General features: G+C 37.4%; 1 pseudogene; it reads left to right on the top strand.

The window, feature by feature from the left end:
* Positions 1–287: 287 nt before the first annotated feature.
* LOC101422713 (ribonucleoside-diphosphate reductase subunit M2-like) lies at positions 288–11,220 on the top strand (annotated as a pseudogene).
* Positions 11,221–23,052: the final 11,832 nt, after the last annotated feature.

The raw sequence follows: 23,052 nt of genomic DNA, 5'->3' as shown, positions 1-23,052 counted from the left end.
AGGCAGTATGCTAGACAGTGGACTATAATTGTAAATAAGATATAATTTTTGACTGGTAATTATAATGTAATGTAATAAATACTGTAACTGACATAAATAGAAATATTAAGAAAGAACAGAGGCATTCAATCCTTTCTTAGGACTTCAACAGATACCTACTTGAGAATATGGCTTCATCAACTCTAATACTGCCAGCCAAACACATGATGGCATGGTCAGAAAAGGAAGAGTAAATGTTATAAAGAATTTCTTCAAATATAAATTTGGTAACTCAGGTAGACTCAGGAATGAGGCATTCGACAACTCAGACAAGGCAAGGTGTGAAAGAAGTAGCCAAGCTCCAGTCAAAGACTCATTTTAAGGTGGGGGAAGAAGCTATGGTAACTCATTTAGCTACAGAAGACTGCTCCATGCCCGGGTGGCTCAGTGTGTAATATCTAATGTACGCAGCAATCTCTGTTCATTGATATCAGGAGGTACAGCCAGGGGCTGGGGCAGTGTAATGGAGAAGTCAAGATAAAGTGGTAGGCATCAGAAGAACTTCTGCAGAAGAGAGTTGTGGAGAGGAAGTACTGAATGCAGGAACCAGGCATGGGAAAGGGCTACAACCCTTGTCTTTGAATTCGTTAAGCCTCACTACCAGATAGAAAAGCACTGGCGTCTAATAAAATTAACATGTAATAGAATTTAAGTGCAGAAAACCCAGGCCAAATCTTTTCTAATAGCTTGGGTCAGCATGGAGTACAAGGAATGCTTTATTATTTAGAAGGGGACATTGTTCAGGCACCAGCTACACTAAATCTAGGATCTAATTAGGGATATTCTTTTCTCCCAAAAATAAAGTAAGCTTGGAGGAATACTTAACTATTTTTCTCCACGTGTAACCCTTCAAAATAGAGCCCAAGTTGTAGTAATATATTCAGTAACATACTATTAGCAATAAGTAACATACTATTAGCAATGAGAAACTTAAGTAGAATAGTATCATCTGAGAAACCCAAAGTCCCACAAAAACTCCCAATTTTATTAAATTAGAGTTGTGGGCTGTGGTCTACTTGAAGCTGCCTGGAGGAGCTGGAGATCTTCAGAAAGTGGCTTGTGGGGCTTCTGGGCAGGGACTGGGGAAGAGCAGGCCTCTGAGCTCTGCTATTTCATTGCCTTGTGGACTCTGTTAGTAGGTGTTCACTTTGTGGATTCCTGACATCCAGGTTTTGGAACAGTGTCAACTTTAAACATCAATTTTCTCTCCCTAATTTCCAATATAGTTTTGCTCATGGTCTTCAAATAAGAATAGGAACAGGACATAAGAAATTCCCACCGTCTATTTATCTTAGGAATTCACTTCCTGACTCAAGAATCCCAGTCTACTTAGCAAAGGAAGAAACATACCGATGGCATCTATGACTCTTACGAGCAGTCAGATGCAGGAATTTCCTCTGACCAAGAATTTTCCTGACCTTACCATCTTCTTAAAGTTCTTTATTATTAAGTTTATAAAAACTAATTATCAATGCAATATATGCCCAACACAAAACATTCTGAAGGTACTGATTAAGTGTAAAGAAGGAGGAAGTACCCATTTTTGATTACCCTGACTTTTTCAAGTTAACATGACAATGATCTGAAACAGAGCAGAATATCTGGAACCTCTAAATTTTTATATGGGTGGGGCAAGGGGCAAGGGGGAATTCTTCCTTTACATGCAAAATTCTTCAGAGAAGTTTAGAGATTAAACTGAAGAGAAAATAGAATTTTCTCATTTTAAGTCCTCAAAGGCCAACATAGTTTCTAACCAAACTCCTATATACATAATGTTTCATAAAAGCCTTGCTTTAAAATTGTAGCTTATTCATATAATAGACGTATACTTGTGCTGTTAAAGAGAAAAAAAAAGTAGTTATTAATTAATATGAAACAAATTAAAGACATATTAAGTGAAAAAATTTAAACTACAGAATAAGGTTATGGTGTGTTCATATTTGTGCTAAAAAGGACATATTATATATTCATTTTCAACATATGTTTCATTTATACTTATGTCTTTAGAGAATGTTTCCTGTAGGATATATCAGACACTGATAACTGGGAACAGTATTTTCTTCTAGGAATAATGGGGAATGGGAAAGTTGAGAGGTTGCTAAGGATGGGTACTACCTTCCCGGGGAGGGGAGAAAACTTAATTCTTATTTATTGTCCTTCATTCTGTTGAATTTTTTTACAATATAGATGTATTATTATTATTATTATGTTGATAGTTAAAGTGTTCATCTTCAGTATGAATAAATGCAATAAACAAGAAAATGTCTTAATCTGTAAATTTAATATATATATTTTAAAATAAAATTTAAAAAATACAAAAAAGATCTAATTAAACAGTTCATTCCATAACATACATGGAAATGTATGCAAGTTAATCCACAGCTTATTCCTTTAACAAATGATTGCTATGTGACACACAAATAATTATTTTATATTGAACCTATTAAATTAAGATTAAATTACCCATTTCCAATACACAACATATTTACAGAAATTGAGACCATAAAAGACTAAAATGCTATCTTACAGAACAAACTAGTAAATTCTATCTCTTCTTGTAAGGCAAAGTTTCTACATTTAAAAAAAATGACTATTTAGGAATTTGAAACCTTGCTAGAATTCTATACAGTATTGCCATACTCTATTTTCCATTTCTTAGACTACTGAGCACTTAGATACACTTCAACTCATCCCTTTTTAATGCTACCAAAACAGGGGCCTCCCAGCAATAACATCCATTGCCCAATGTGAAAAAAAGTGTGAGACACAATTTTATTACTTTTGGAAATGCAATATTTACTAGATGTGAATGAGTTCCCTACAGCAATCGATGACCTTGGCTGAGCAAATCAAGAGAGATGTAGAACACATTCAATTGCTTATTTTCTATCCCCTAAAGAAAAATACTGCCCTTTAAGACCTCACCGTTAGTCATGTAGATAATTGCAATGAATAATTCTCTGATAATTTTTGAGAGCCCATGAAAGTAGGCTACTCATAAAATCTTAAGAGATTTGTCATTTTCTGGATTTCTATATTTAGGAATAGATTTTTATTATTTAAAGTCTTAGTTTAGAGTTTGAAAAAAGGAGATGAATCTTAACTAAGAAACTTTTATCTCATTTTGGATGATATGATAAAATACCAAGAAACAATATTTCTTTGGGAATATTACCTGAGACTTGACAAAATAAAAATATGTCCTGGAACTGAGTAAGTAGGTGAGGGGGTGTGTGGAGGAGATTTGAATGAAATAGTCTGTCTATCTTTCCACTAGGAACTTTTTGTTTTATTTTCCGACTTTTTTTTGTTTTCTTTTAATCTCGTTTTTTATTGCCTAAACATTTCCAACTTTTCATTGGTTGTTAGCCTATGCCAAATTTTCCTCAACTTGGGTTACAACTCATATTTTATAGTAAGATTATAGTAAATCACATGAATAACTGATTTTTTTTGAATAACTGATTTATAATCACACACTTCAGAAACAAAAACAAAAGAACATTTTCACACTGAATACTTACTATACATAGCAGTTTCACTTATAAAGTGATTTTGACAGTTTTTAAAAACCAGGTCCACACACCCAAAGGATCCTATATACTATCTTTGAAAATTTATTCCCCCAAAATTCCCCTCAAATCATGATCTTATGGTCCCATATAGAACTCAAACTTTAATGGTCAAAATTAAATTCAGGATTTTTCCTCACTTATTGTTGCATCCATTCCCTCTCCATCTATGTTTCTAATCTCAGCAAAGACTTCTCACCTTCACCACTCTAACTTCCTCCATCTTTTCCCCTTCTCATCCCGTCACACTGACCTCCAAAATGTCTCTGAAATTTATCCATTCTCTCCTCTCCCAGTAACCCTGTCCTAAAGTTCTCACAATTTATTCTCATGAATTCTGCAATACTTAATAGTTTCCGTGTCTTCAGTGTTTTCCCTTAAAGTCCATCCAGCACAGATTTTTAAAAGACAGACATAATCATGTCACTTCCTTCAAATTACTTCCTTGTGAGGAGTTCAAGGCTTTTCGTCAGCTAACACTTCTTACATTTCCACAATCAAATTTTGCCATGATTTCACAAGTATTCTGAATTCTCAGACATAATATACTCCTGACCTAGGATTTCCTGAAGGAGACAATTTCTCTCAGGCCTTCTTGGAGCTTAGTTTAGTTGGGCAAGGGGTCCCTGGAAATAATTTTTGCAAATATCCCCAAGGAACGGCACAGCAGTAAATAGTTTAAAGAAGACAAGTGAAAAAAATGTAAAGTTACCCTCTCTTTGCAATGAAGTATAAATATATAACCATAGAATACTTTTTTTCTGCCAAAGATGGATATTAAGAGGAAGACTGCCAAGAAGCAAACTGAGGCCTTTATAGAATGGACTGTTCTTTTTGTGAAAGTGGGGACAATGATGAAATCATAATGTGGTTCCATTTTTATCATCATTCTTGGTCTTGAAGAGAAAGCCAGAGGGTCCAATGGGAAATTGGCATGAAAATATAGAGTTCTTTCTCAGAAAAGAAGTGGCATAATAGTAATTCAAGCAGAGGTGGAAATCTGCCTTCCTCATCGCCCCTGAATTCCAGGCAAACCACGTTTATTACCTGGAACTCTCTGAAGGAATGTAGCTTTCTCACACACTTGGGCATGATGTTCTCCCTGCCTAGAATGCTTCCCTCACTTTGTCAAGCTAACTCTCTTTCATCTGTTAATATTCCATGTGAGTATTGCCACCTCTGTGAAGAATTCCACTACCCTGCCTCCACCTCCCTTCAAACAGAGTTACTCACTCACCTCTGTTGCAGCATTTTCCACAGTATATTGAAGCTGTTTACTTATTTGCTTATCACCCTAAGTATATCATATTTTCTTTGAGGGTATTATTGAACCCCTAGTATCTGTTACAAAGTAAGAACTCTAGGTTTGTTCAATCAACAAAGGAATGATTTTACCACAAACTGGAAAGAAACAAATAGCAGTGCAAATAAAACTATTAGATAAAATCCTGATTTTATAATAACTAATTGGAAAAAAATTTGCTTTCAGTTCATAGTAGAGATTCAGGTTAATTCACTAAAACTAATCAGTCCAAATAAAAGAAACTATCCTCTCCCTTTTCCCATGTTCTCCTTTGTTTATAAACCAGGAACTTCCATTCTCTCAAAAAATTTTCAGACCATACTTTCTCTGACCTCACACTTGTTCCTTTTCTTGGAAGATGGAGTAATTTATATGATTGGTGAGATGGTGGGAATTGATTTAAATTTATCTACATTTTTTCTTTTCTTCTGGGCAATGTCAATATGGTCAAAGTTGCTGAGCATGTGGGACCTTTGTCTCTTGAGTTCTTTTTGTGCAGTGGGATGTGAAGCAGTTGATGGAGTATGTGTCTGTGTTTGCAGGCCCAACTAGCTCCAAATAAAAGTCTCAATGTCTAGACTTGTGAATAGATCCATTTTGATATCAGGGACAAGTGGGGTTTTCTAATCCAGCCTTTTCAAATAGTAATACATTTTACTCTATATCTGGCTATATGTCTATTCTCAATTGTTACAAAGTTTGTGTAGGAGGATGAGAATAGCACCCTCAAACCTAAACACACTTAATAAATCTCACAAATATACCTATTTATATGTGATAAGTAGTTTTATTTTTCCTTATCAGGATGCCAGAGTCACTAAATGTTAGAGCGAGAGATAACTAGGGATAACTTATTTCAGCTAGTGGGAGATATTCCATGGATATGGGGTAATTAGAATCCACCCTCAAGAAACCCATTCAAAGACGGCAAAATTCAGGCACAACCTTTTTCCTAAACAACGGGAACCCTTTACATAGCCCAGCAAAGTTACTGACTGTGGTTGACACTGCTAATGAAGATTTGCCTCTGCTTGCATGATGGTTTATTTTGTTCCTATATTCTGCTGCTAAAGCTGGATTTTACCGAGCTCTTCTTTCCTTGATCTGCTTTCACATAGCATCTCCTTCCTTCACAATCTCCCCCAAATGGCCAGGAAAGTGGGAAAAAGCAGGATAATATCTCTCTATCTGAACAAGATCTTTACTTCACTTTTCTGATTTTCTGATTTAGGCTGGAGATGGGGTTATTTATTTATTTCCTCTCTCCTAAGGAAGTGTGGTTATTAAAGCATTTAGTTTATTCCAGTCTCTTCATTACATAAGTAAAAACCTTATCCCCCCAAGAATCTAGAATAAATTACTCAGATTTGGAAAAATGCATTGTGAAAGAATGCATATAGGAAATAGATAGGGCTAAGGTTTCCTGAAAAATGCGTGAAGATTAGCCAAGAGAAGTTTCGGAAAATAAGGACTAGGTGAGCTTGCCATTAATTTCATTATAGTGGGGGAAGAGGAAGAAGGGTGCGGGGAGAGATTAGGAAAGGTGTGGTGGTAGGTGCCTATGAGTGGACTCCTTTGTGGATAACTCTCAGGTGGTTTTCCCATTGGAACTTGAGAAGTATAATTCACCATATATCTTTAATTTTTCTCTTGTTTTGGCATCCTCTTAAACTGCACTGACACTCGAGGAAAGAAAGTCACATATAGCTGAAAATATTGCATGATTGTCTTGGGAAGCTGAAGGGATAAACCTACAGAAAGAAAGCTGCCAGCCATGCAGTGCCCATCACCTCAGAAAGAGTGAACCTTGGTCATTTCTGTCTCTCCCCATAAGCTTGGTGCAGCTTCCTTCTAAGGAGCAGGTGTGAAGCATCCTGTTTGACTCACAGATGAAAATAAAGTCTAACAGTCAACTTTAGAAAATATACCTGTGCGTAATTTTCAGGTGGACTATTGACTTGTGAATGACCGTGACACACACGCAAAAAAACCCAAAACCAAAACTCAAAAACCAAAAAAACCCACAGTTTTCCTTTGCAATTTAGGAAGATCTTAAGAAAATAGAACATGGACTCAGAGAATTTTGTGGCAAACAAGCCTTAGAAAGTATTTAGTCTTCACTCCTGGTTTTGAACCTGAGGTCTAAAGAGGTTAAGATCTTGTCTCAAGATCACACATTATGTGGCTGAGAGTAGGGTTATGGTGAGGCCTGGAAACTGAGTCTCTCTTAACTGAGGCTCCTATAAAGGGTAATAAAAATGTCTCCATGCCCAAATCAGCAATAGGAGTCCAAGAGATATCAGTTTCTAGTCAACTGTGCCTGATGGGCTCTATGACCTGAATTTCTCCTGCAATGACTCAGTTTTCTCTTGCCTAGTTATTTTTATGACCTACTTAATAAGTAATAAAATTATATACTAAATTAAAAAGACTATAACTTGTAAGGCTATATTACAAGGATAATGGCATAGGTAAGGAATCCTAAGGAGAATATTGCTATTTAATCTCACAGATGTCCATAAATTCTGCTAGGGGAGCCAGTTTGAACAAAGAAATTAGCCTAATAATGATTTATCTTTTTGGCAATTCATTTTGCTTGGTTCTTTGAACACAATTAACAGCACTAAATATATATTTGCATGTAGTTAAAAGGAGAAATTTTAGGTTGTATATGTATTAATATAATAAAAATTAAAAAAGGAATATAAAACTTCACAACATAAACAGGAAAACCTGATGTAAACCATGGACCTTAGTTAATAGAACAATTACAGCAATGTTTTTTCATCAATTGTGATGAGTGTACCACACTAATGCAAGGTGTTAATAATGGGGGGTATATGAGACCTATGTATTTTCTGCATGATTTTTTTTATACCTACAAGTTCTCTAATAGTAATAGTAATAATAATAATAATAATAATAATAATAGTAAAATGAACCCAGTTCAGAAAGGAACACGTGTTCAAACCAAGCTAATGTACAAACCTAATGGTCCTCTCAGTAATATTGCATAATATCATCTGACCCGCCACCAAACATATTTTAGGCAGGTCTATAAATGGCTCCATCCCACAGGATACATATTTCTAGTCTTTTTTTGTGAATGAATATGTTCTCCACTCCCTCACCGTTCATATACAGGAAGAGGAAGAAACACAGGAATTATTAATTGGGGCATGATTTTTTCCCCAGACATTAGGTCCAACCATGAGAACCAAAACTTCACTTGGCAACCAAATCCCCTTTCTATTCTCAGAAACTGTGACACCTCAGGAAAGAGTTTACCTCCACATACTTCCCAAAGCCTTATAAGGCCAGGAATGTTTGCTAAGAAACATTTTATTTCCCTCTTTCCAAATAAAGGCATCATAATCTTTTTCAGAGAAGTTTCAATTCTTTAAAATCATTGAGTAAAGAGACTTTGATCTGAAATGTGTTATGTATAAACTAATAAAATCAGTTAATTGCTATTTTTTCCAAAATAATTATCATGAGAGTAAGACTGGTGCATTTTTGTGTTTTTCAAAAATCCATCATCTTTTTTTTTCTTTTAAAGATTTATTTTTTATTTATTTATCCCCCCCCCCTTCTGCTTTCTTGCTGTCTGCTCTATGTGTCCATTCGCTGCACATTCTTCTGTCTGCTTGTCTCCCTTTCTTGCATCATCTTGCTGCGCCAGCTCTCCATGGGTGCACGTGGTCAGCTCTCCATGGGCACAGGTCAGCCTGCCTTCATAAGGAGGCCTTAGGACATGAACCCAGAGCCTCCCATATGGTAGACAGAAGCCCAACAGGTTGAGCCACATCTGCTTCCCAGCCATCATCTTTTAATGTTGTTTTATTTTAACTATATTAAGATTAATAAGCAAAAGTATACAAAAGCATTCTAAAAAAGAAAATCAACATGGGAGGAATTTTACTGACTGAACTTGAAACATATTACAAAGCTACAGTGGTCAAAAGAGCATGGTACTGGTATAAAGATAGACATATTGATCAGTGGAATAGAACTGAGAGTCCAGAAATAAACCCTCACCTTTGTGGTCAACTGGTTTTTGACAAACTTACCAAGTCCATATAAATGGGACAAAACAGCCTCTTCAACAAGTGGTTCCCAGAGAACTGGGTATGTATAACCAAAGGAGTGAAAGAGGACCACTATCTCACTCACAAATGAAAATGGATCAAAGATCTAACTCTAAAAGCTAGGACCATAAAACTACGAGAAGAAAATGTGGAGAAACATCTTAAAGATCTTATGGTAGGTGGTGGTTTCTTGGACCTTACACCCAAAGCACACACAACAGAAGAAAAAATAGATAAATAGGACCTCCTCAAAATTAAACACTTTTGCACTTCACAGTACTTTTGTGAAAAGGCAGCAGACTCAATGGGAGAAAAATATTGAGAAATCACATGCCCAATAAGGGTTTAATACCTATGATATATAAAGAGATGTTATAACTCAACAATAAAAAGACAAACGATCAGATTAAAAAATGGGCAAAAAACTTGAATAGACATTTGCCCAAAGAAGAAACGCAAATGGCAAAACAAAATAAAAGGAAACAAAGAAACAGAAAAAGAACCACGTGGAAAAACGTTCACATCACTAACGTTACATTAAGGAAACGCAAATCAAAACTACCAGGCCACGTCCACCGTTCCCCAGTCTTGCTTGGGTTCGGCTCCGCGCTGCCGCCTGCCACGCTCTCTGTCCCCCGCCGGCCCTCACCCCGACCAACCCGCAGCAGCTCCAGGGGCTCAGCCTGGCGCACAAGGACAGAATACGCTTCGGCCCTGAGCAGCACACGCATCCTGGCCAGCAAGGCTGCCAAGAAGAGTTCCCAGGAGCCCGCGGAAATGCAGGAGAAAGCTAAAGTACCTGCTCCCAGCGTGGAGGATGAACCACTCCTGAGAGAAACTTCCCGTTGCTTTGTCATCTTTCCCACAGAATACCATGACATTTGGCAGATGTTAAGAAAGCTGAGGCTTCCTTTTGGACAGCTGAGGAGGTGAATCTTTCCAAGGACATTCAGCACTGGGAAGCCCTAAAACCCGAGGGTAGATGTTTTATATCGCACATCCTGCTTTCTTTGCAGCAAGTAATGGCATAGTAAATGAAAACTTGGTGGAGGAATTTAGCCAAGAAGTGCAGATTATAGAAACCCACTGTTTCTACAGCTTCCAGACTGTCATGGAAAACATACATTCTGAAATGTATAGTAGCCTTATTGACACATTAACCATGCCAAGGAAAGGGAATTTCTCTTCTGTGCGACTGAAGCAAAAGAAGGCAGACTGGAACTTAGGTTGGACTGGGGACAAAGAAGCTTCCTGTGGAGAACATGGTGTAGCCTTTGCAGCAGTAAAAGGAATCTTCTTTTCTGGTTCTTTTGCAACAGTTTTCTGGCTGAAGAAACGAGAACTGATGCCTGGCCTCACGTTTTTTCAATGAACTTATTAGCAGGGATGAGGGTTTACACTGCAACTTTGCCTACCTAATGTTCAAACACCTGCTTCACAAACCTTCAGAGCAGAGAGTAAAAGAAATAAGTATCAATGCTGTTCAAGTAGAACAGGAGTGGGAAGTGGACTTGGCCCAGTGGATAGAGCATCCAAATACCACATGGGAGCTCCGTGGTTGGTTCAAACCCCGGGTCTCCTTGACCTGTGTGGAGCTGGCCCACGCGCAGTGCTGATGCGAGCAAAGGAGTGCCCTGCCACGCAGGGGTGTCCCCCGCATAGGAGAGCCCCATGCGCAAGGAGTGCGCCCTGTAAGGAGAGCCGCCCAGCAGGAAAGAAAGTGCAGCCTGCCCAAGAATGGCGCTGCACATACTGAGAGCTGATGCAGCAAGATGACCCAACAAAAACAAACACAGATTCCTTGTGCTGCTGATAAGGATTAGAAGCGGTCACAGAAGAACACACAGAGAATGGACACGGAGGGGGTGGGGGTGGGGGGAGGGGAAGGGGTGGAAGGGGAGAGAAATAAATAAACAAATAAATCTTTAAAGATTTATTTTTTTAAATAGAACAGGAGTTCCTTACAGAGGACCTGCCTGAGAAGCTGAGTGGAATGAATTGCACTTTAAGGAAGCAGTACATTGACTTTGCAGCAGACAGACTTATGGAACTGGGTTTCAGCAAGGTTTTCAGAGTAGAGAATCCATTTGACTTCATGGAGAATATTTCACTGGAAGGGAAGACCAACTTCTTTGAGAAGAGAGTGGGAGAGTATCAGAGGATGGGAGTGATGTTAAGTTCAAGACAGAAGTCTTTTACCTTGGATACTGACTTCTAAATGGACTGAAGATGTATTCTTATTTTGCTGGTTTTTTCCTCCTCATGAAAAAAAAATTAGGTCCTTGAAATGTATCAACCAGTTATGCCACTAATTGACCCTAATAGTAATATTCTTTGATGGCATCTTTAAAACTGTGTAGCTACCTCAACTAGTCCTATTAATAATACTGGTGGAGCTGCCCAGAAAGAGGACATCTAAGACAAAAGACTAGTAGGATTTTTGTTAACGATCTTGTTAGTGCTTGGTTTTTGCCAGCAGGCTGGCTGTAGATGACTTTCCTACAGCTGTACCAGGAGTACTCTTGGCTTTCAAGTGGGGAGACCCTCAAGCAAGTTTGAGCCAGCAGGATTAAACATTCAGTTACTACCACAAGGCAGTTGGAAGATGTCATCTCCTGCTTCAAAGCAGATTTTAAAGTTTCCTTATTCGTTTATATATAAACTGGCACTTTACATGCAAATAAACATTGTACTGTCCAGCTAAAGGCTTAATATAGCTGCACTTTGTTGGTTTCTATACCAAAGTATTGAATCTACTACTTAATGGGAGCCAATTCCAAAATGCACTAGGTGACTAAAGTTAAACCTGTGTTGATGAAGCATATTATTTCTAAGCTTTATTTTCTTTAATGAATTGAAGTATTTTTAAAAAATCTATTTTAAAGTCCACCCTGTGCATTCTTAGCTGTTATACCTAGTAGAGGCCACATAGAAGACAAGTTGCATGTTTTATCCTGTAGCATAGTGGTATACTGGGATAAGAGAAAAGGTGTTAGTTTTTAAAAGGGTAATCTTTCGGGTAAAAACTTCTAACTTAAGGTACTAGGAATCGACTGTACCTTGACTGGCTGCTGGGGAGCTTAGTTTTAACACATGTGGGGAACAATAACATTTAACTTCTGAAATTTTATTTCCCCCACCATCTAGATGGTATGAAAAGATCAAATGAGAAACTTTTTCTACATATAAACTTTTAGATTATACCTATAGTTCACAGTTGAAAATAATCACCCAGGATTGTCTTACAGTCCTGATTTGATTGTGCAATCACTTCTAACATTTTCCATAAATCTGATGCCAACCTGATTTCCTAAACTTACAAAGAAAACTAATTTTGTATCAACTGTTAATATATGTTCCATTCCAATTTTTAAATTCAGAAGGAACTTCTAAGTAGGGCTTATAAGTCTGCTTTTTATGTTCTAAGCAAAGAAAGCTAAGATATTACATGGAAAATGGTGCACGATATACACGGACCCTTTGCCAGCACTTGTCAACTGATCATGTTGGCTCTTCGACCCTGGCCTGTTTATTGTCCATTTTTGTCAGCATGTATTGTATTAGTAGTCTAGTCAATCTTTTTATTCCTGTAATATGAGACTTTTCTATCTTATTGTTACCTAAAGTTAATAAATAGAAATTATCATCTTCGAAAAACAAACAAAAACCTACAATGAGACATCATTTCACACTTATCAGAATGACCGCTGTTGAAAAGACTGAGGACTACAAGGGCTGCAGAGGACGTGGAGAGGTCGGAACACCTATATGCTGTTGGTGGGAGTGTGGAATGGTACAGGCACTGTGGAGGACTGCTTGGCAGTTTCTAAGGAAGTTGAATATAGATTTATCATGTGACCCTACAATACCACTGCTGGGTATATATACCCAGAAGAACTGAGAGTAGTGACACAAGACACAGTGTGCAGACATCTGCACACTGATGTTCATAGTGGCATTATTCATGATTGCCAAAAGTTGGCAACAACCAGATGTCCATTAACTGATGAATGGATAAACAAACTGGCGTAGCCACACAATGGAATATTATGGAGCTGTAAGAAGAAATGACGTTGTAAATGTTGAGTGAAGTAAACCAGAACCAAAAGGACAAATACTGTATGATTGTACACTATGAACTAAATATATAGTGCACCTTATTATATGATTCCATTTATATAAAGTGAAAATACAAAATCAATTTATAAAAATGAAATTAGATTAGTGGTTATGTGGGCAGGGAAAGAATGCTAAGTAGTGTGGAAATTTCTATTTGGAGTAATAAAATTGTTATAAAATTTTTTGTGGTGATGAATGGACAACATTGTGATTATACTAAAAGCCATTGATTATACATTTTGGATAAATTGTATGGTATGTGAATATATCTCAATAAAACTGCTTAATAAATATATAAATAATTGTGCAATAATAGCCGGAATAGCAGCTATGCACAGCAGGTGAAACAGAGAGATTGAGAGATGAAGAATTTTCTTGTTTGCTTTTTTGTCTGTTTTGTTTATTATTAATACTGAAATAATGAAAATGCTGTATTAATGATTGAAGTGATAAATGCACAATTGTGTGATTATACCAAACACCATTGATTTTACACTTTGGATGAAGTATATGCTTTATTAATATGTATCAAAAATCTATCAATAATTAAAAAATAGGCGGCGGACTTGGCCCAGTGGTTAGGGCATCCATCTACCCCATGGGAGGTCCACGGTTCAAACCCCGGGCCTTCTTGACCTGTGTGGAGCTGGCCCATGTGCAGTGCTGATGCACGCAAGGAGTGCCCTGCCACGCAGGGGTGTCCCCTGCAAAGGGGAGCCCCACGTGCAAGGAGTGCACCCCGTAAGGAGAGCTGCCCAGCGTGAAAGAAAGTGCAGCCTGCCCAGAACAAGATGACGCAACAAAAGGAAACACAGATTCCCATGCTGCTGACAACAACAGAAGCAGACAAAGAAGATGCAGCAACTAGACCCAGAGAACAGACAACCGGGTGGGAGGAGGGGAAATAAATAAATAAATAAATAAATCTTTAAAAAATAATAATTAAAAAATAAAATAAAATACAAAAAATAAGCAAAGGCACAGTTGTTTTTTTAACTTAACTGTGAAAAATGAAGGTGAAAAAGTAACCAATAGTCAAAGTTTTAGAGTAAACTGTTAAATTCATCCCTTAAATAAAATATTTGCTTGCATTCTTGTAGAAGTCCACCAGGAAACCCTGTCCACTAATCTGACTTGATTAAACTTTAGGAGCCTTCCTACAACCTTTGCCTGCCTAGTTCTTTCATAATAAAAGCAAAATCTTCACTGATAATCTTGATAGCAGAAGAAAATCACTGTGGAGCAGAAAAGCAAAATAGGCATCCTTAAGATATTGGAGCTTTACTAGAAAGTAAAATTAGCATTTGATAAATACTGAGAGTTTTTCAATGACTAAAGTCCTATCTTCTTAATTTGTTTTTGTCCTGTATAAATTGCAACTAATTCCTAATTGGCAGAATGGCTTGGTTTACATTTTACTGTTTTATTTTTACTTTTTAATTTTATTAGAGAGTTGTAGGCTTATGGAATAATCATGTATAAAATACAGGATTCCCATATACCACCCTATTATTAACATCTTGCATTGGTGTGCTACAGTTGTTACAAAAGATTAAAGCGTATTTTTATAATAGTACTATTAACTATAGTCTATGGTTTAACTTAAGTTTCGCTGTTTGTGTTTCTTAGTTCCGTAGATTTTTAAAATTATTTTTCTTTTACTTTTTATTATAGTGACATATATACAACCTAAAATTTCTCCTTTAACCACATTCAAATACATAAATCAGTTGATTACATTCACAATATTTGCTGTCATTACCAACATTCTTTTTTTTGTCTCCTGTAAGTTTCAGTATTATTTTTCAGCTTCTCATTGGCAAATGACTTGGCGTACTTAAATTTTTTTTCATGTATTAAAAATTTTTAAAGCAGAGGCAAGATGCTAGAGAGCCAGTTGCTAAAAGGATTTGTTGAGCTCTTATCATATGGTGTCATGAAAGCCTTTGGAAACATTGAAACATAAAAGTCACCACCCTATTTCCTTCTGAGAGAGGTTCTAAATGCCACTCAAAGTTCAAAGTACTAAAATGCCCTTCTCTCTAAAAGATCTCTACTCCTAGAATAAGAATGATATGTTTTAAATGTCACCTGCCTAGGTGATTATTTAGACAAAAATGATCCTTAAGTCTTACAATGCTTCTCATCTTAAACTTATTTCTGAAACTGTTAAATTGCAGAACGCATCATCATAAAACTGCATAGAAATTGATTGCATCCTGACAAATAATTATTGTTGGGCATAATAATTGAAGCTTTGAAAAAATTTAAAACACCCTCCTTTATTATTATTTTTTGTTTTTTTTTGTTTTGCTGAAATTTTAATAGCAAACATTAAACATTATACATTTAGATTATACATTATGTACTTAGAGCCATCATAAACAATTTTTGGATTAAGGATACAAATAAAATAATTAATTAAAAGAGTATGTAAATATTACATAAAACACAAATTGATGTAGCCTTGGATCTGTCTCACATTATTCTTGAAAATTTATAGGATTTGAAGTTGAGAGTTGGGAGTACAAATTCAGGCTCATACATTTAGAACAATTACTTGTTAATGAAGTCACGTTTTGTCCCAGCAATTCAATTTTCTCATATATGGGTTAATGATGAGCAAGTGAGATAATACATAAAAATGTGCCCTACAACCAGGCTAGCACTATTAAAAAAGCTGGCCCTTCCAAAATCAAATGAGGTTCTGTCAGTTGAGGCTGCACCAAAGACAGTCCCCAAATATACTCAGCACCTTTGGCATCTTTTGTTATGTTTCAACTTGTACATTTCTTTATTGTATTTCTTCCTCATTTTATGAAATCATTGACTTATCTGTTGATCTGTCCTGCCAAACTCAGATGAGAGTAATCCATGATCTCCTTCACTGGGACATTGTTTACCTTAAACTTTGCCCAGAGAGTGTCCATGAACGATTTCCTGACAAATTTTTTTTAGCCATGAAGATTTCCCCCTTTTGCTGCCGCTCCTCATTTCGCTTTTCTTGATGCCCTACCTGCTTGTGCTGCTGCTCCTCCTCCCCCTCCCCTCTCCCTCCCTCTCCCTCCGCTCCCTCCTCTTTCCCATTTCTTCTCTCCCCTCCTTTTATCTTCACCGGGGTTTCTGTTTGATTGTTCTGGATTTGGGTTGCAAGACATAGAGAAAGATCTGAAGGCTGCGGAGTACCTGGGCCTTTTTCAAGCGTCGTTGTGCCCTGGAGAGGCTGCACGTAGTCTGGATATTGTGCATCGTGGGCTGAAAATTGTAGCATTGAACTCACGGTTCTCTCAATGCTCATGTCATGGATGGCATCCTCCAAAGATGGATTTCCATCGTGGTTGGAGCCGATCCAGCAATTCTGTGAGCTATTTCGCTTTTGGATTCTGTGTCGTCATCACCAGCTTCTAGGCCTTGAGGATTTAGGTGCCCGATTGTTTTGCTTTGGGTCTTTTCTCCCAGATGCTGTGCTTGAATTTTAGAGATAAAATTCTCACCACGAGATTTTTCTGCCTAAGAAAAGTCATAACGGTGAGACTGTCTAGGAAAGTCCTTCTGAAGCAAGTCAATACCCATAGGGCGGGCGGACAGAAAGGGCAGGCTGACTCAGGAGAGGAGGAGCTGTTGTCCACAGGCAGACAGACTTTCTTCTTTTCTGGGAAGCCTCAGCTAGGCTCTTAGGTCTGAGTGAATCAGGTCCGCCCACGTCATGTAGGATCATTTCCCCTACTTAAAGTTAATTTATACGGGTTTTAATTACATCAAACAAAACAGCATCACAGCAACACCTGCATTCATGTTTGATTAAATTACTGGGGTCTGTAGTCTAGTCAATTTGATACCAAATTACCACACTCTGATACCAAAACTCTTTGAATCCATTTCTACCTAATATTCAACTAATTCTTCTGATAGCTCATCCTATTCTTACTGCTCTTTGGTTCCATTTCTGTGATTCATTTTTATTTCCACTAATTTTTGTGATAGTTCATGAAGATAAATTTAACCAAGCTTGATTTATTTCCTAGGGTATTTCAATAATGTATGCTTAACATAGCACCCAATCTTAAAATTAAATATGTAATCTGGGCACAGAACTTAAAAGGAAATTGTTTCAAAACATAGGAAACTGCATTATTAATGTTTATTTTTGAAAGTATGAAATAACTTATTTAAAATATTCAGATTGGAATGGCAGTATATTTACCTTTTGATTTCAATCAATTGGTTCACGTTAATTTCTTATCTATTAGATGTTTAAACAACAGTTATCTTTGTTTATTGTTATCTACTCTGGTAGAAATGTTAAACAGTTATAACTATTGCTATTCCAACTTTCAATCACTTAACTTTTTGAGCTGAATATTAATTGAGGTGGAGAAGGGCGTTTGTGCTTCCTCTGAGTTCAGAAGTAATGTCAAAATATGTTAAGCATGTCCTTCTTAAAAAAATAAATAAGGTTTCTAATTGTCTCATTACCATGGTAATCCAAGTGAATTAGAAGTATTTAACTGCAGTCTTGAATCATAAAGTTGGGATGTATATATAAACATCTCAAACTGATGCAAAGTAAATGAGCAGTTATCTCACAGATTTTTTCTTTAATAATTGGTTTAATCCATAATTCCACAACAAACTTAGCTCCACTTCAAAATTTATATTTGTGCATTCAACAGTGTTCCAATTAGGAAATGATATGAAATATCTGAGAATAATTCTAAGTTTTTATTTTTTAATCAATTAGAATAAATAAATTTCAATTGTCTCTGAATACTGGATTATTTTTTTTGTCTTAACCATCCATGGCAGTTAATGTATTGAGATCTTTTAACATATTAATCCTCTACAGTACCACCTATTTTTAAAAAATGCATGATGATAGCTAGAGTTTTAGGTTAAGTTTGGTACATCAAATTTTTTTGGCAGAATAAATTGATTCATATTCATTCATTAATTTATGTGAATATTTATTGAGGATCTTTTATGCATTATACTAGGCTATGGAAAGCTACTTCCCTTGCTTTCAGAGAGGACATGCCCAAACATTAGACAGGCATGGCCAAGTACAGTATGGTAATACTTGTTCAGAGACTCTAACATGGATTCAGGATGATGGGGAATGATGGAGAATGATTTTGTGAAAGCTTCCTAGATGTTTCTTAATTGATGAGCGGGAATTGGTCAAAGTGGGTAGGAATTTGAGACCAAGAATAGAGTCATCAAAGACAGAGAAGCTTAAAACAGGTAGTATCTACAGAACTCCACTAATGTTGCTAAGGCATAAAAAGAAGACCAAAATTGGCCAGGAATGACTGGAGGGATGGGTAGGAGCCAAATTGTGGAGAGTTTTAGAAGGTCTTTTTCCTATAAGGAAAGGGGAGACAGACAAGTTATAAGCAGGTATAGCCATATGGGGAATGAATGTGAGGGTGTTATGTTGGGGTCATAGGATGTTAAAGATGATGCATGATCAACATTGGGGTAATCATTTTAAGAAAGAAGAGGACTGGATAGAGATGAGTAATGTCTAATTGGTGAAATCAGTAGGATAATTATTGGATGAGAAATGGTATGGATGAAGGAATAACTAAATTGCATATCTATAGTGTGGGTGGTTGGGGGCTCTAATTACAATATATCTTGGAGAATTAGGTTTAGGAAGGAAGAAGATGGGCTAAAGTTGAGACATCTTAATTTCAGAAAGGGTGTTAGGCTGTCTAAATGGAAGTATCTGAAAGGCATTGGGATATACATGGGCAGAACTCAGGATTTCTAACAGTAAATATCAAAGAAATAATTTTTATTTAATTGGTGACTAAAATAACAAGAGTGGGCTGAAATCTCCCAGTGACTGAGCATGGAATGAGACCAGTGGCCTAACGGCACAGCCTTTGTAAATATTTGAAGTCATCAGAGAGGAAAACCCAATAAAGAAACAAAATGGCATTGACTTAGAAAGTGTGAGGAAATTTAAGCTGGAAAGTGAGGGAACAATGAAACCTACGAGTAGAAAGTTTTATGTGTTTCCATTTATTTAGAGAAAGATGAACAGAGTAATTATTAACTTCAATTGCAACAGGAAAGTCCATAGCGGTAAGGAATAATTTTTATCCATAAGATAAGGTGATAAGGTCATAAGATAGTCCTTGGTATTTTAGTGAGGTACTTTTCCAGAGTTGTGATGTGAAAGAACCTTTATTATGTTAAAAATCATTATATAAATGACAGCATAGAGCTAGCAGTATAAACTAATCTTTTGAGAAGTTTGGAATGGAACCGGAGAAAGATTGGATGGTACTTAGAAGTAAATATTGCACTAAAGCGAAGTTTTTATTTGTAATAGAGAGTAATTGAGCATATTTATAGGCTAAAAGATAAGAGTAAGTGGAGAGGGAGAGGTAGAAAATACAGAGGTCAGAGGTGGAAGATAACTAACAGTAAAGTTCCAGAGGAATCAAAGCATTGGTTTAGGAATTGGGTTAAAACATCCCCTGTGTGATAGAGTTGGACTCAGTTGTGGTTTCCCTATACATGGCTCTTCTGCCTCTTCTACTTGAACCTGTAATTAGTACTAGAGTTGATAGAATTATGTCTAAGAGACTTAAATCTTTGGGATTTCCATGTGCCAGTCAAACCTTGAATCTCAACAGAATTGCAACATCTGCTCTCCAGTTCATTGAACTCACCCAGGGCAACTAACAAGGAAATGATGATGGACAATGACCATCCCAAGGAACAGAGAAGAGTCTGCAACTGCAAGCAAAATAGTCCCATTCATCTGCCCAATGGGGTCTAAGCCCCCTCTCAATTAGAGGCAGAGTGGGCATCACCATCTCAGAATCCTCAGGATTGGGGAATGAATGATGGACTACAGTAGACTTACTGCCATTCTACTACAGACTTACTGTGATTCTAGAAATAGAAGGGAAGCGGACTTGGCCCAATGGATAGGGCATCCGCTCACCACATGCGAGGTGCCCTTGACCTGTGTGGAGCTGGCCCATGTGCAGTGCTGATGCGCGCAAGGAGTGCTGTGCCACGCAGGGGTGTCCCTTGCGTAGGGGAGCCCCACGTGCAAGGAGTGCACCCCGTAAGGAGAGCCACCCAGCACGAAGGAAAGTGCAGCATGCCCAAGAATGGCACCGCACACACGGAGAGCTGACCCAACAAGATGACACAACAAAAAGAAACACAGATTCCTGGTGCCGCTGATAAGGAAAGAAACAGTCACAGAAGAACACACAGCGAATGGACACAGAGAGAAGACAACTGGCGGGGGGCGGAGATGGGTAGGGAAGGGGAGAGAAAATGATGTTGCAATGACAGATACAGGCCATTATATATCTTGTCATAACTTACAAAATTGTGTGGGAGTGAGTTTAAACTATAATGTAAACTGTAATCCATACTTAGTGGCAATGGTCCAATATGTGTTCAACTGTAACAAATGTGCTACACAATGAAGGATGTTGTTAATGTGGGAAAGTGTGGGAGGGGTAGGGAATGGGGCATATGGAAATTCCTGACATTTTTTAAATGTAACACTTATGTACTGTAAGAATCTTAAAAAAAAAAAGCATCTGGGTTAAAACAGCTAGGAAAACCCTCAATTCTTAGACACTGGTGAACTGGTGAAAAGGAAATAATTAATCACATTAGTTTCTTGTGGCTACTGTAATAAATTACTGCAAAGTTGGTGGCTTAAAACAGGAGAACTTATTAAAATTCTGGAGATCAGAAGTGTGAAATCAAGGTGTTGGTGGGGTCACACTCCCTCTAGAGGCCCTAGGGGAGAATCCTTTCTTTGACACTTTCACTTCCTGGTGGAGGTTTGTATTCTTTGACTTGTGACCACATAGCTTCTGTGCTTGCATCCATGGTCACATTGTCTGCTCATCTCTGCCTGTCCAATCTCTTCTGTGTGTCTCTTATAAAGACACTTGTCACTGGATCTAGGACCCACTTAGATAATCCAGAATGATCTCCTCATCCCAAGATCCTTAATTATATCTACAAAGACTCTTTTTCTAATAAGGTAACATTCACAGATCTGGGGATTAGAATAAAAACATAAGCTTTGGTGGGCCAGTATTCAATGTACAACACATTGTTGGTATATAGACAGATTTGTAGATCTGTAGACCAGAAGTTGAGATAACTCACGTCTGAAGGCCATAACATAGCAATTCATTAGGAGGCAAGATCCTTTGAGACAGAGGGTAATGAAAGATGATCAAGAATTTAAGAAGGGAGATAGGGATATGGAAAATAATTTTTGGGAATGGAAGAAAGAAATGGCAGGAGAAATGAAAACATAAACTATTGGGGCAAAGAGGCCAGTTGAGAGTCGAACTTTTTACTAGACATGATCACTATCTTCTTGTTTTGGTGGTTTTCTAGACTGGTACTCAGAACTCAGGGTATAAGATCAGAGGGGGAAGATTTTAGCATTAATTCAGGTGTGGATTTTGTTGAGTGAAGGCAGCAGTAGAAGAAGTGTGCAAGAAAATCGAGTATAATATGAGTCATTCAGATAACCAGATGTAGGGAAGGAGAAAAGTAAAGAAGATTGCAGGAGGGGCATGATAGCTTAAGAAAAACAGAGGAAAGAGGGAAACTGTGGGAATCAAAATTGTTAAGGACAGGGAAGTGGATTTGGCTTAACTGATAGAGCATCTGCCTACCACATGGGAGGTCCAGGGTTCAAACCCAGGGCCTCCCAACCCATGTGATGAGCTGGCCCATGTGCAGTGCTGATGTGCGCAAGGAGTGCCATGCCATGAAGGGGAGTCCCCTGCATAGGGGAGCCCCACATGCAAAGAGTGCGCCTGTAAGGAGAGCCACCCAGCGTGAAAAAAGTGCAGCCTGTCCAGGAGTGGTGCCACATTCATGGAGAGCTGAGGCAGCAAGATGACACAACAAAAAGAGACACAGATTTCCAGTGCTGCTAACAAGAATACAAGTGGACACAGAAGAATACACAGTGAATGGACACAGAGAGCAGACAATTGGGGGGGGGGGGGGGGAGGACAGGCAAGAGAAATAAATAAAAAATAAAATTTAAAAAATCTTAAAAAATAATTGTTAAGGACAGATAGAAATAAAGAGTGGGGCACCTGAAAAGATAGGAGTTTTGGTCAGTATTTAGAACCAAATGAAATTTGCTGAGCAGAATATTACTAAGATGTAATTTTGCTAGGATAATAATACTACTTAGCATTCGTAGTAATCTTTTCATCTCTAGGGTCTTTGCTCTCATTAGTTATTTCTCAATTAATTCTGTTCTGGGAAAAGATAGTTATTACTTTATAAACAAGAAGACTGAGGTAATGTGTGCTATTAAAATATTTACCAGTTATGATACAGAATCTGTAAGGAAGGCAAAATAGAATAATGATGCTTTTTGGGAAATTGGGTTAAAGGTGCCACATAAACATATGAATAAAATCTTAACAGTTTTTCTTCCTTATTTCGTAGATATAGGTTGTTTCATAAAGTGTTGTTGTAGAAGTCATTACTTAATTAAAACAGTTTGAAAAGATAGCACAAGTAAAAATTTTCCTGTTCTGGTTGGTGAGGCATTCAGAAGAAATATCAACTCTAGCCCAATATTAGAAAGAAAGGAAGAAAGGAAAAGAAGGAAGCATGGAAGGAAGAAGGAAGAAAAGAAGGAAGGAAGGAAGGAAGGAAGGAAGGAAGGAAGGAAGGAAGGAAGGAAGGAAGGAAGGAAGGAAGGAAGGAAGGAAAAAAAAAAGCAAGTCAAACCTCTAATGAAAATTCTCAAAATATAACAAATGAGAGCTGCAGGATTCCCAAAACATCCCAGAATTCTTCCTTTCTATATCTTAATGTCTTACATATCCTTTTGTGATTTTCTTCTCTTTTTCTCCCAAAACCAACCAACAAACAAACCTTCCCCAAACACAGCCTGCAT

This window comes from Dasypus novemcinctus, chromosome 4 (assembly GCF_030445035.2).
Source record: "Dasypus novemcinctus isolate mDasNov1 chromosome 4, mDasNov1.1.hap2, whole genome shotgun sequence".
Lineage (NCBI taxonomy): Eukaryota > Metazoa > Chordata > Mammalia > Cingulata > Dasypodidae > Dasypus > Dasypus novemcinctus.
The sequence above is the reverse complement of the archived record's forward strand: the minus strand, read 5'-3'. Positions and strand labels throughout refer to the sequence as shown.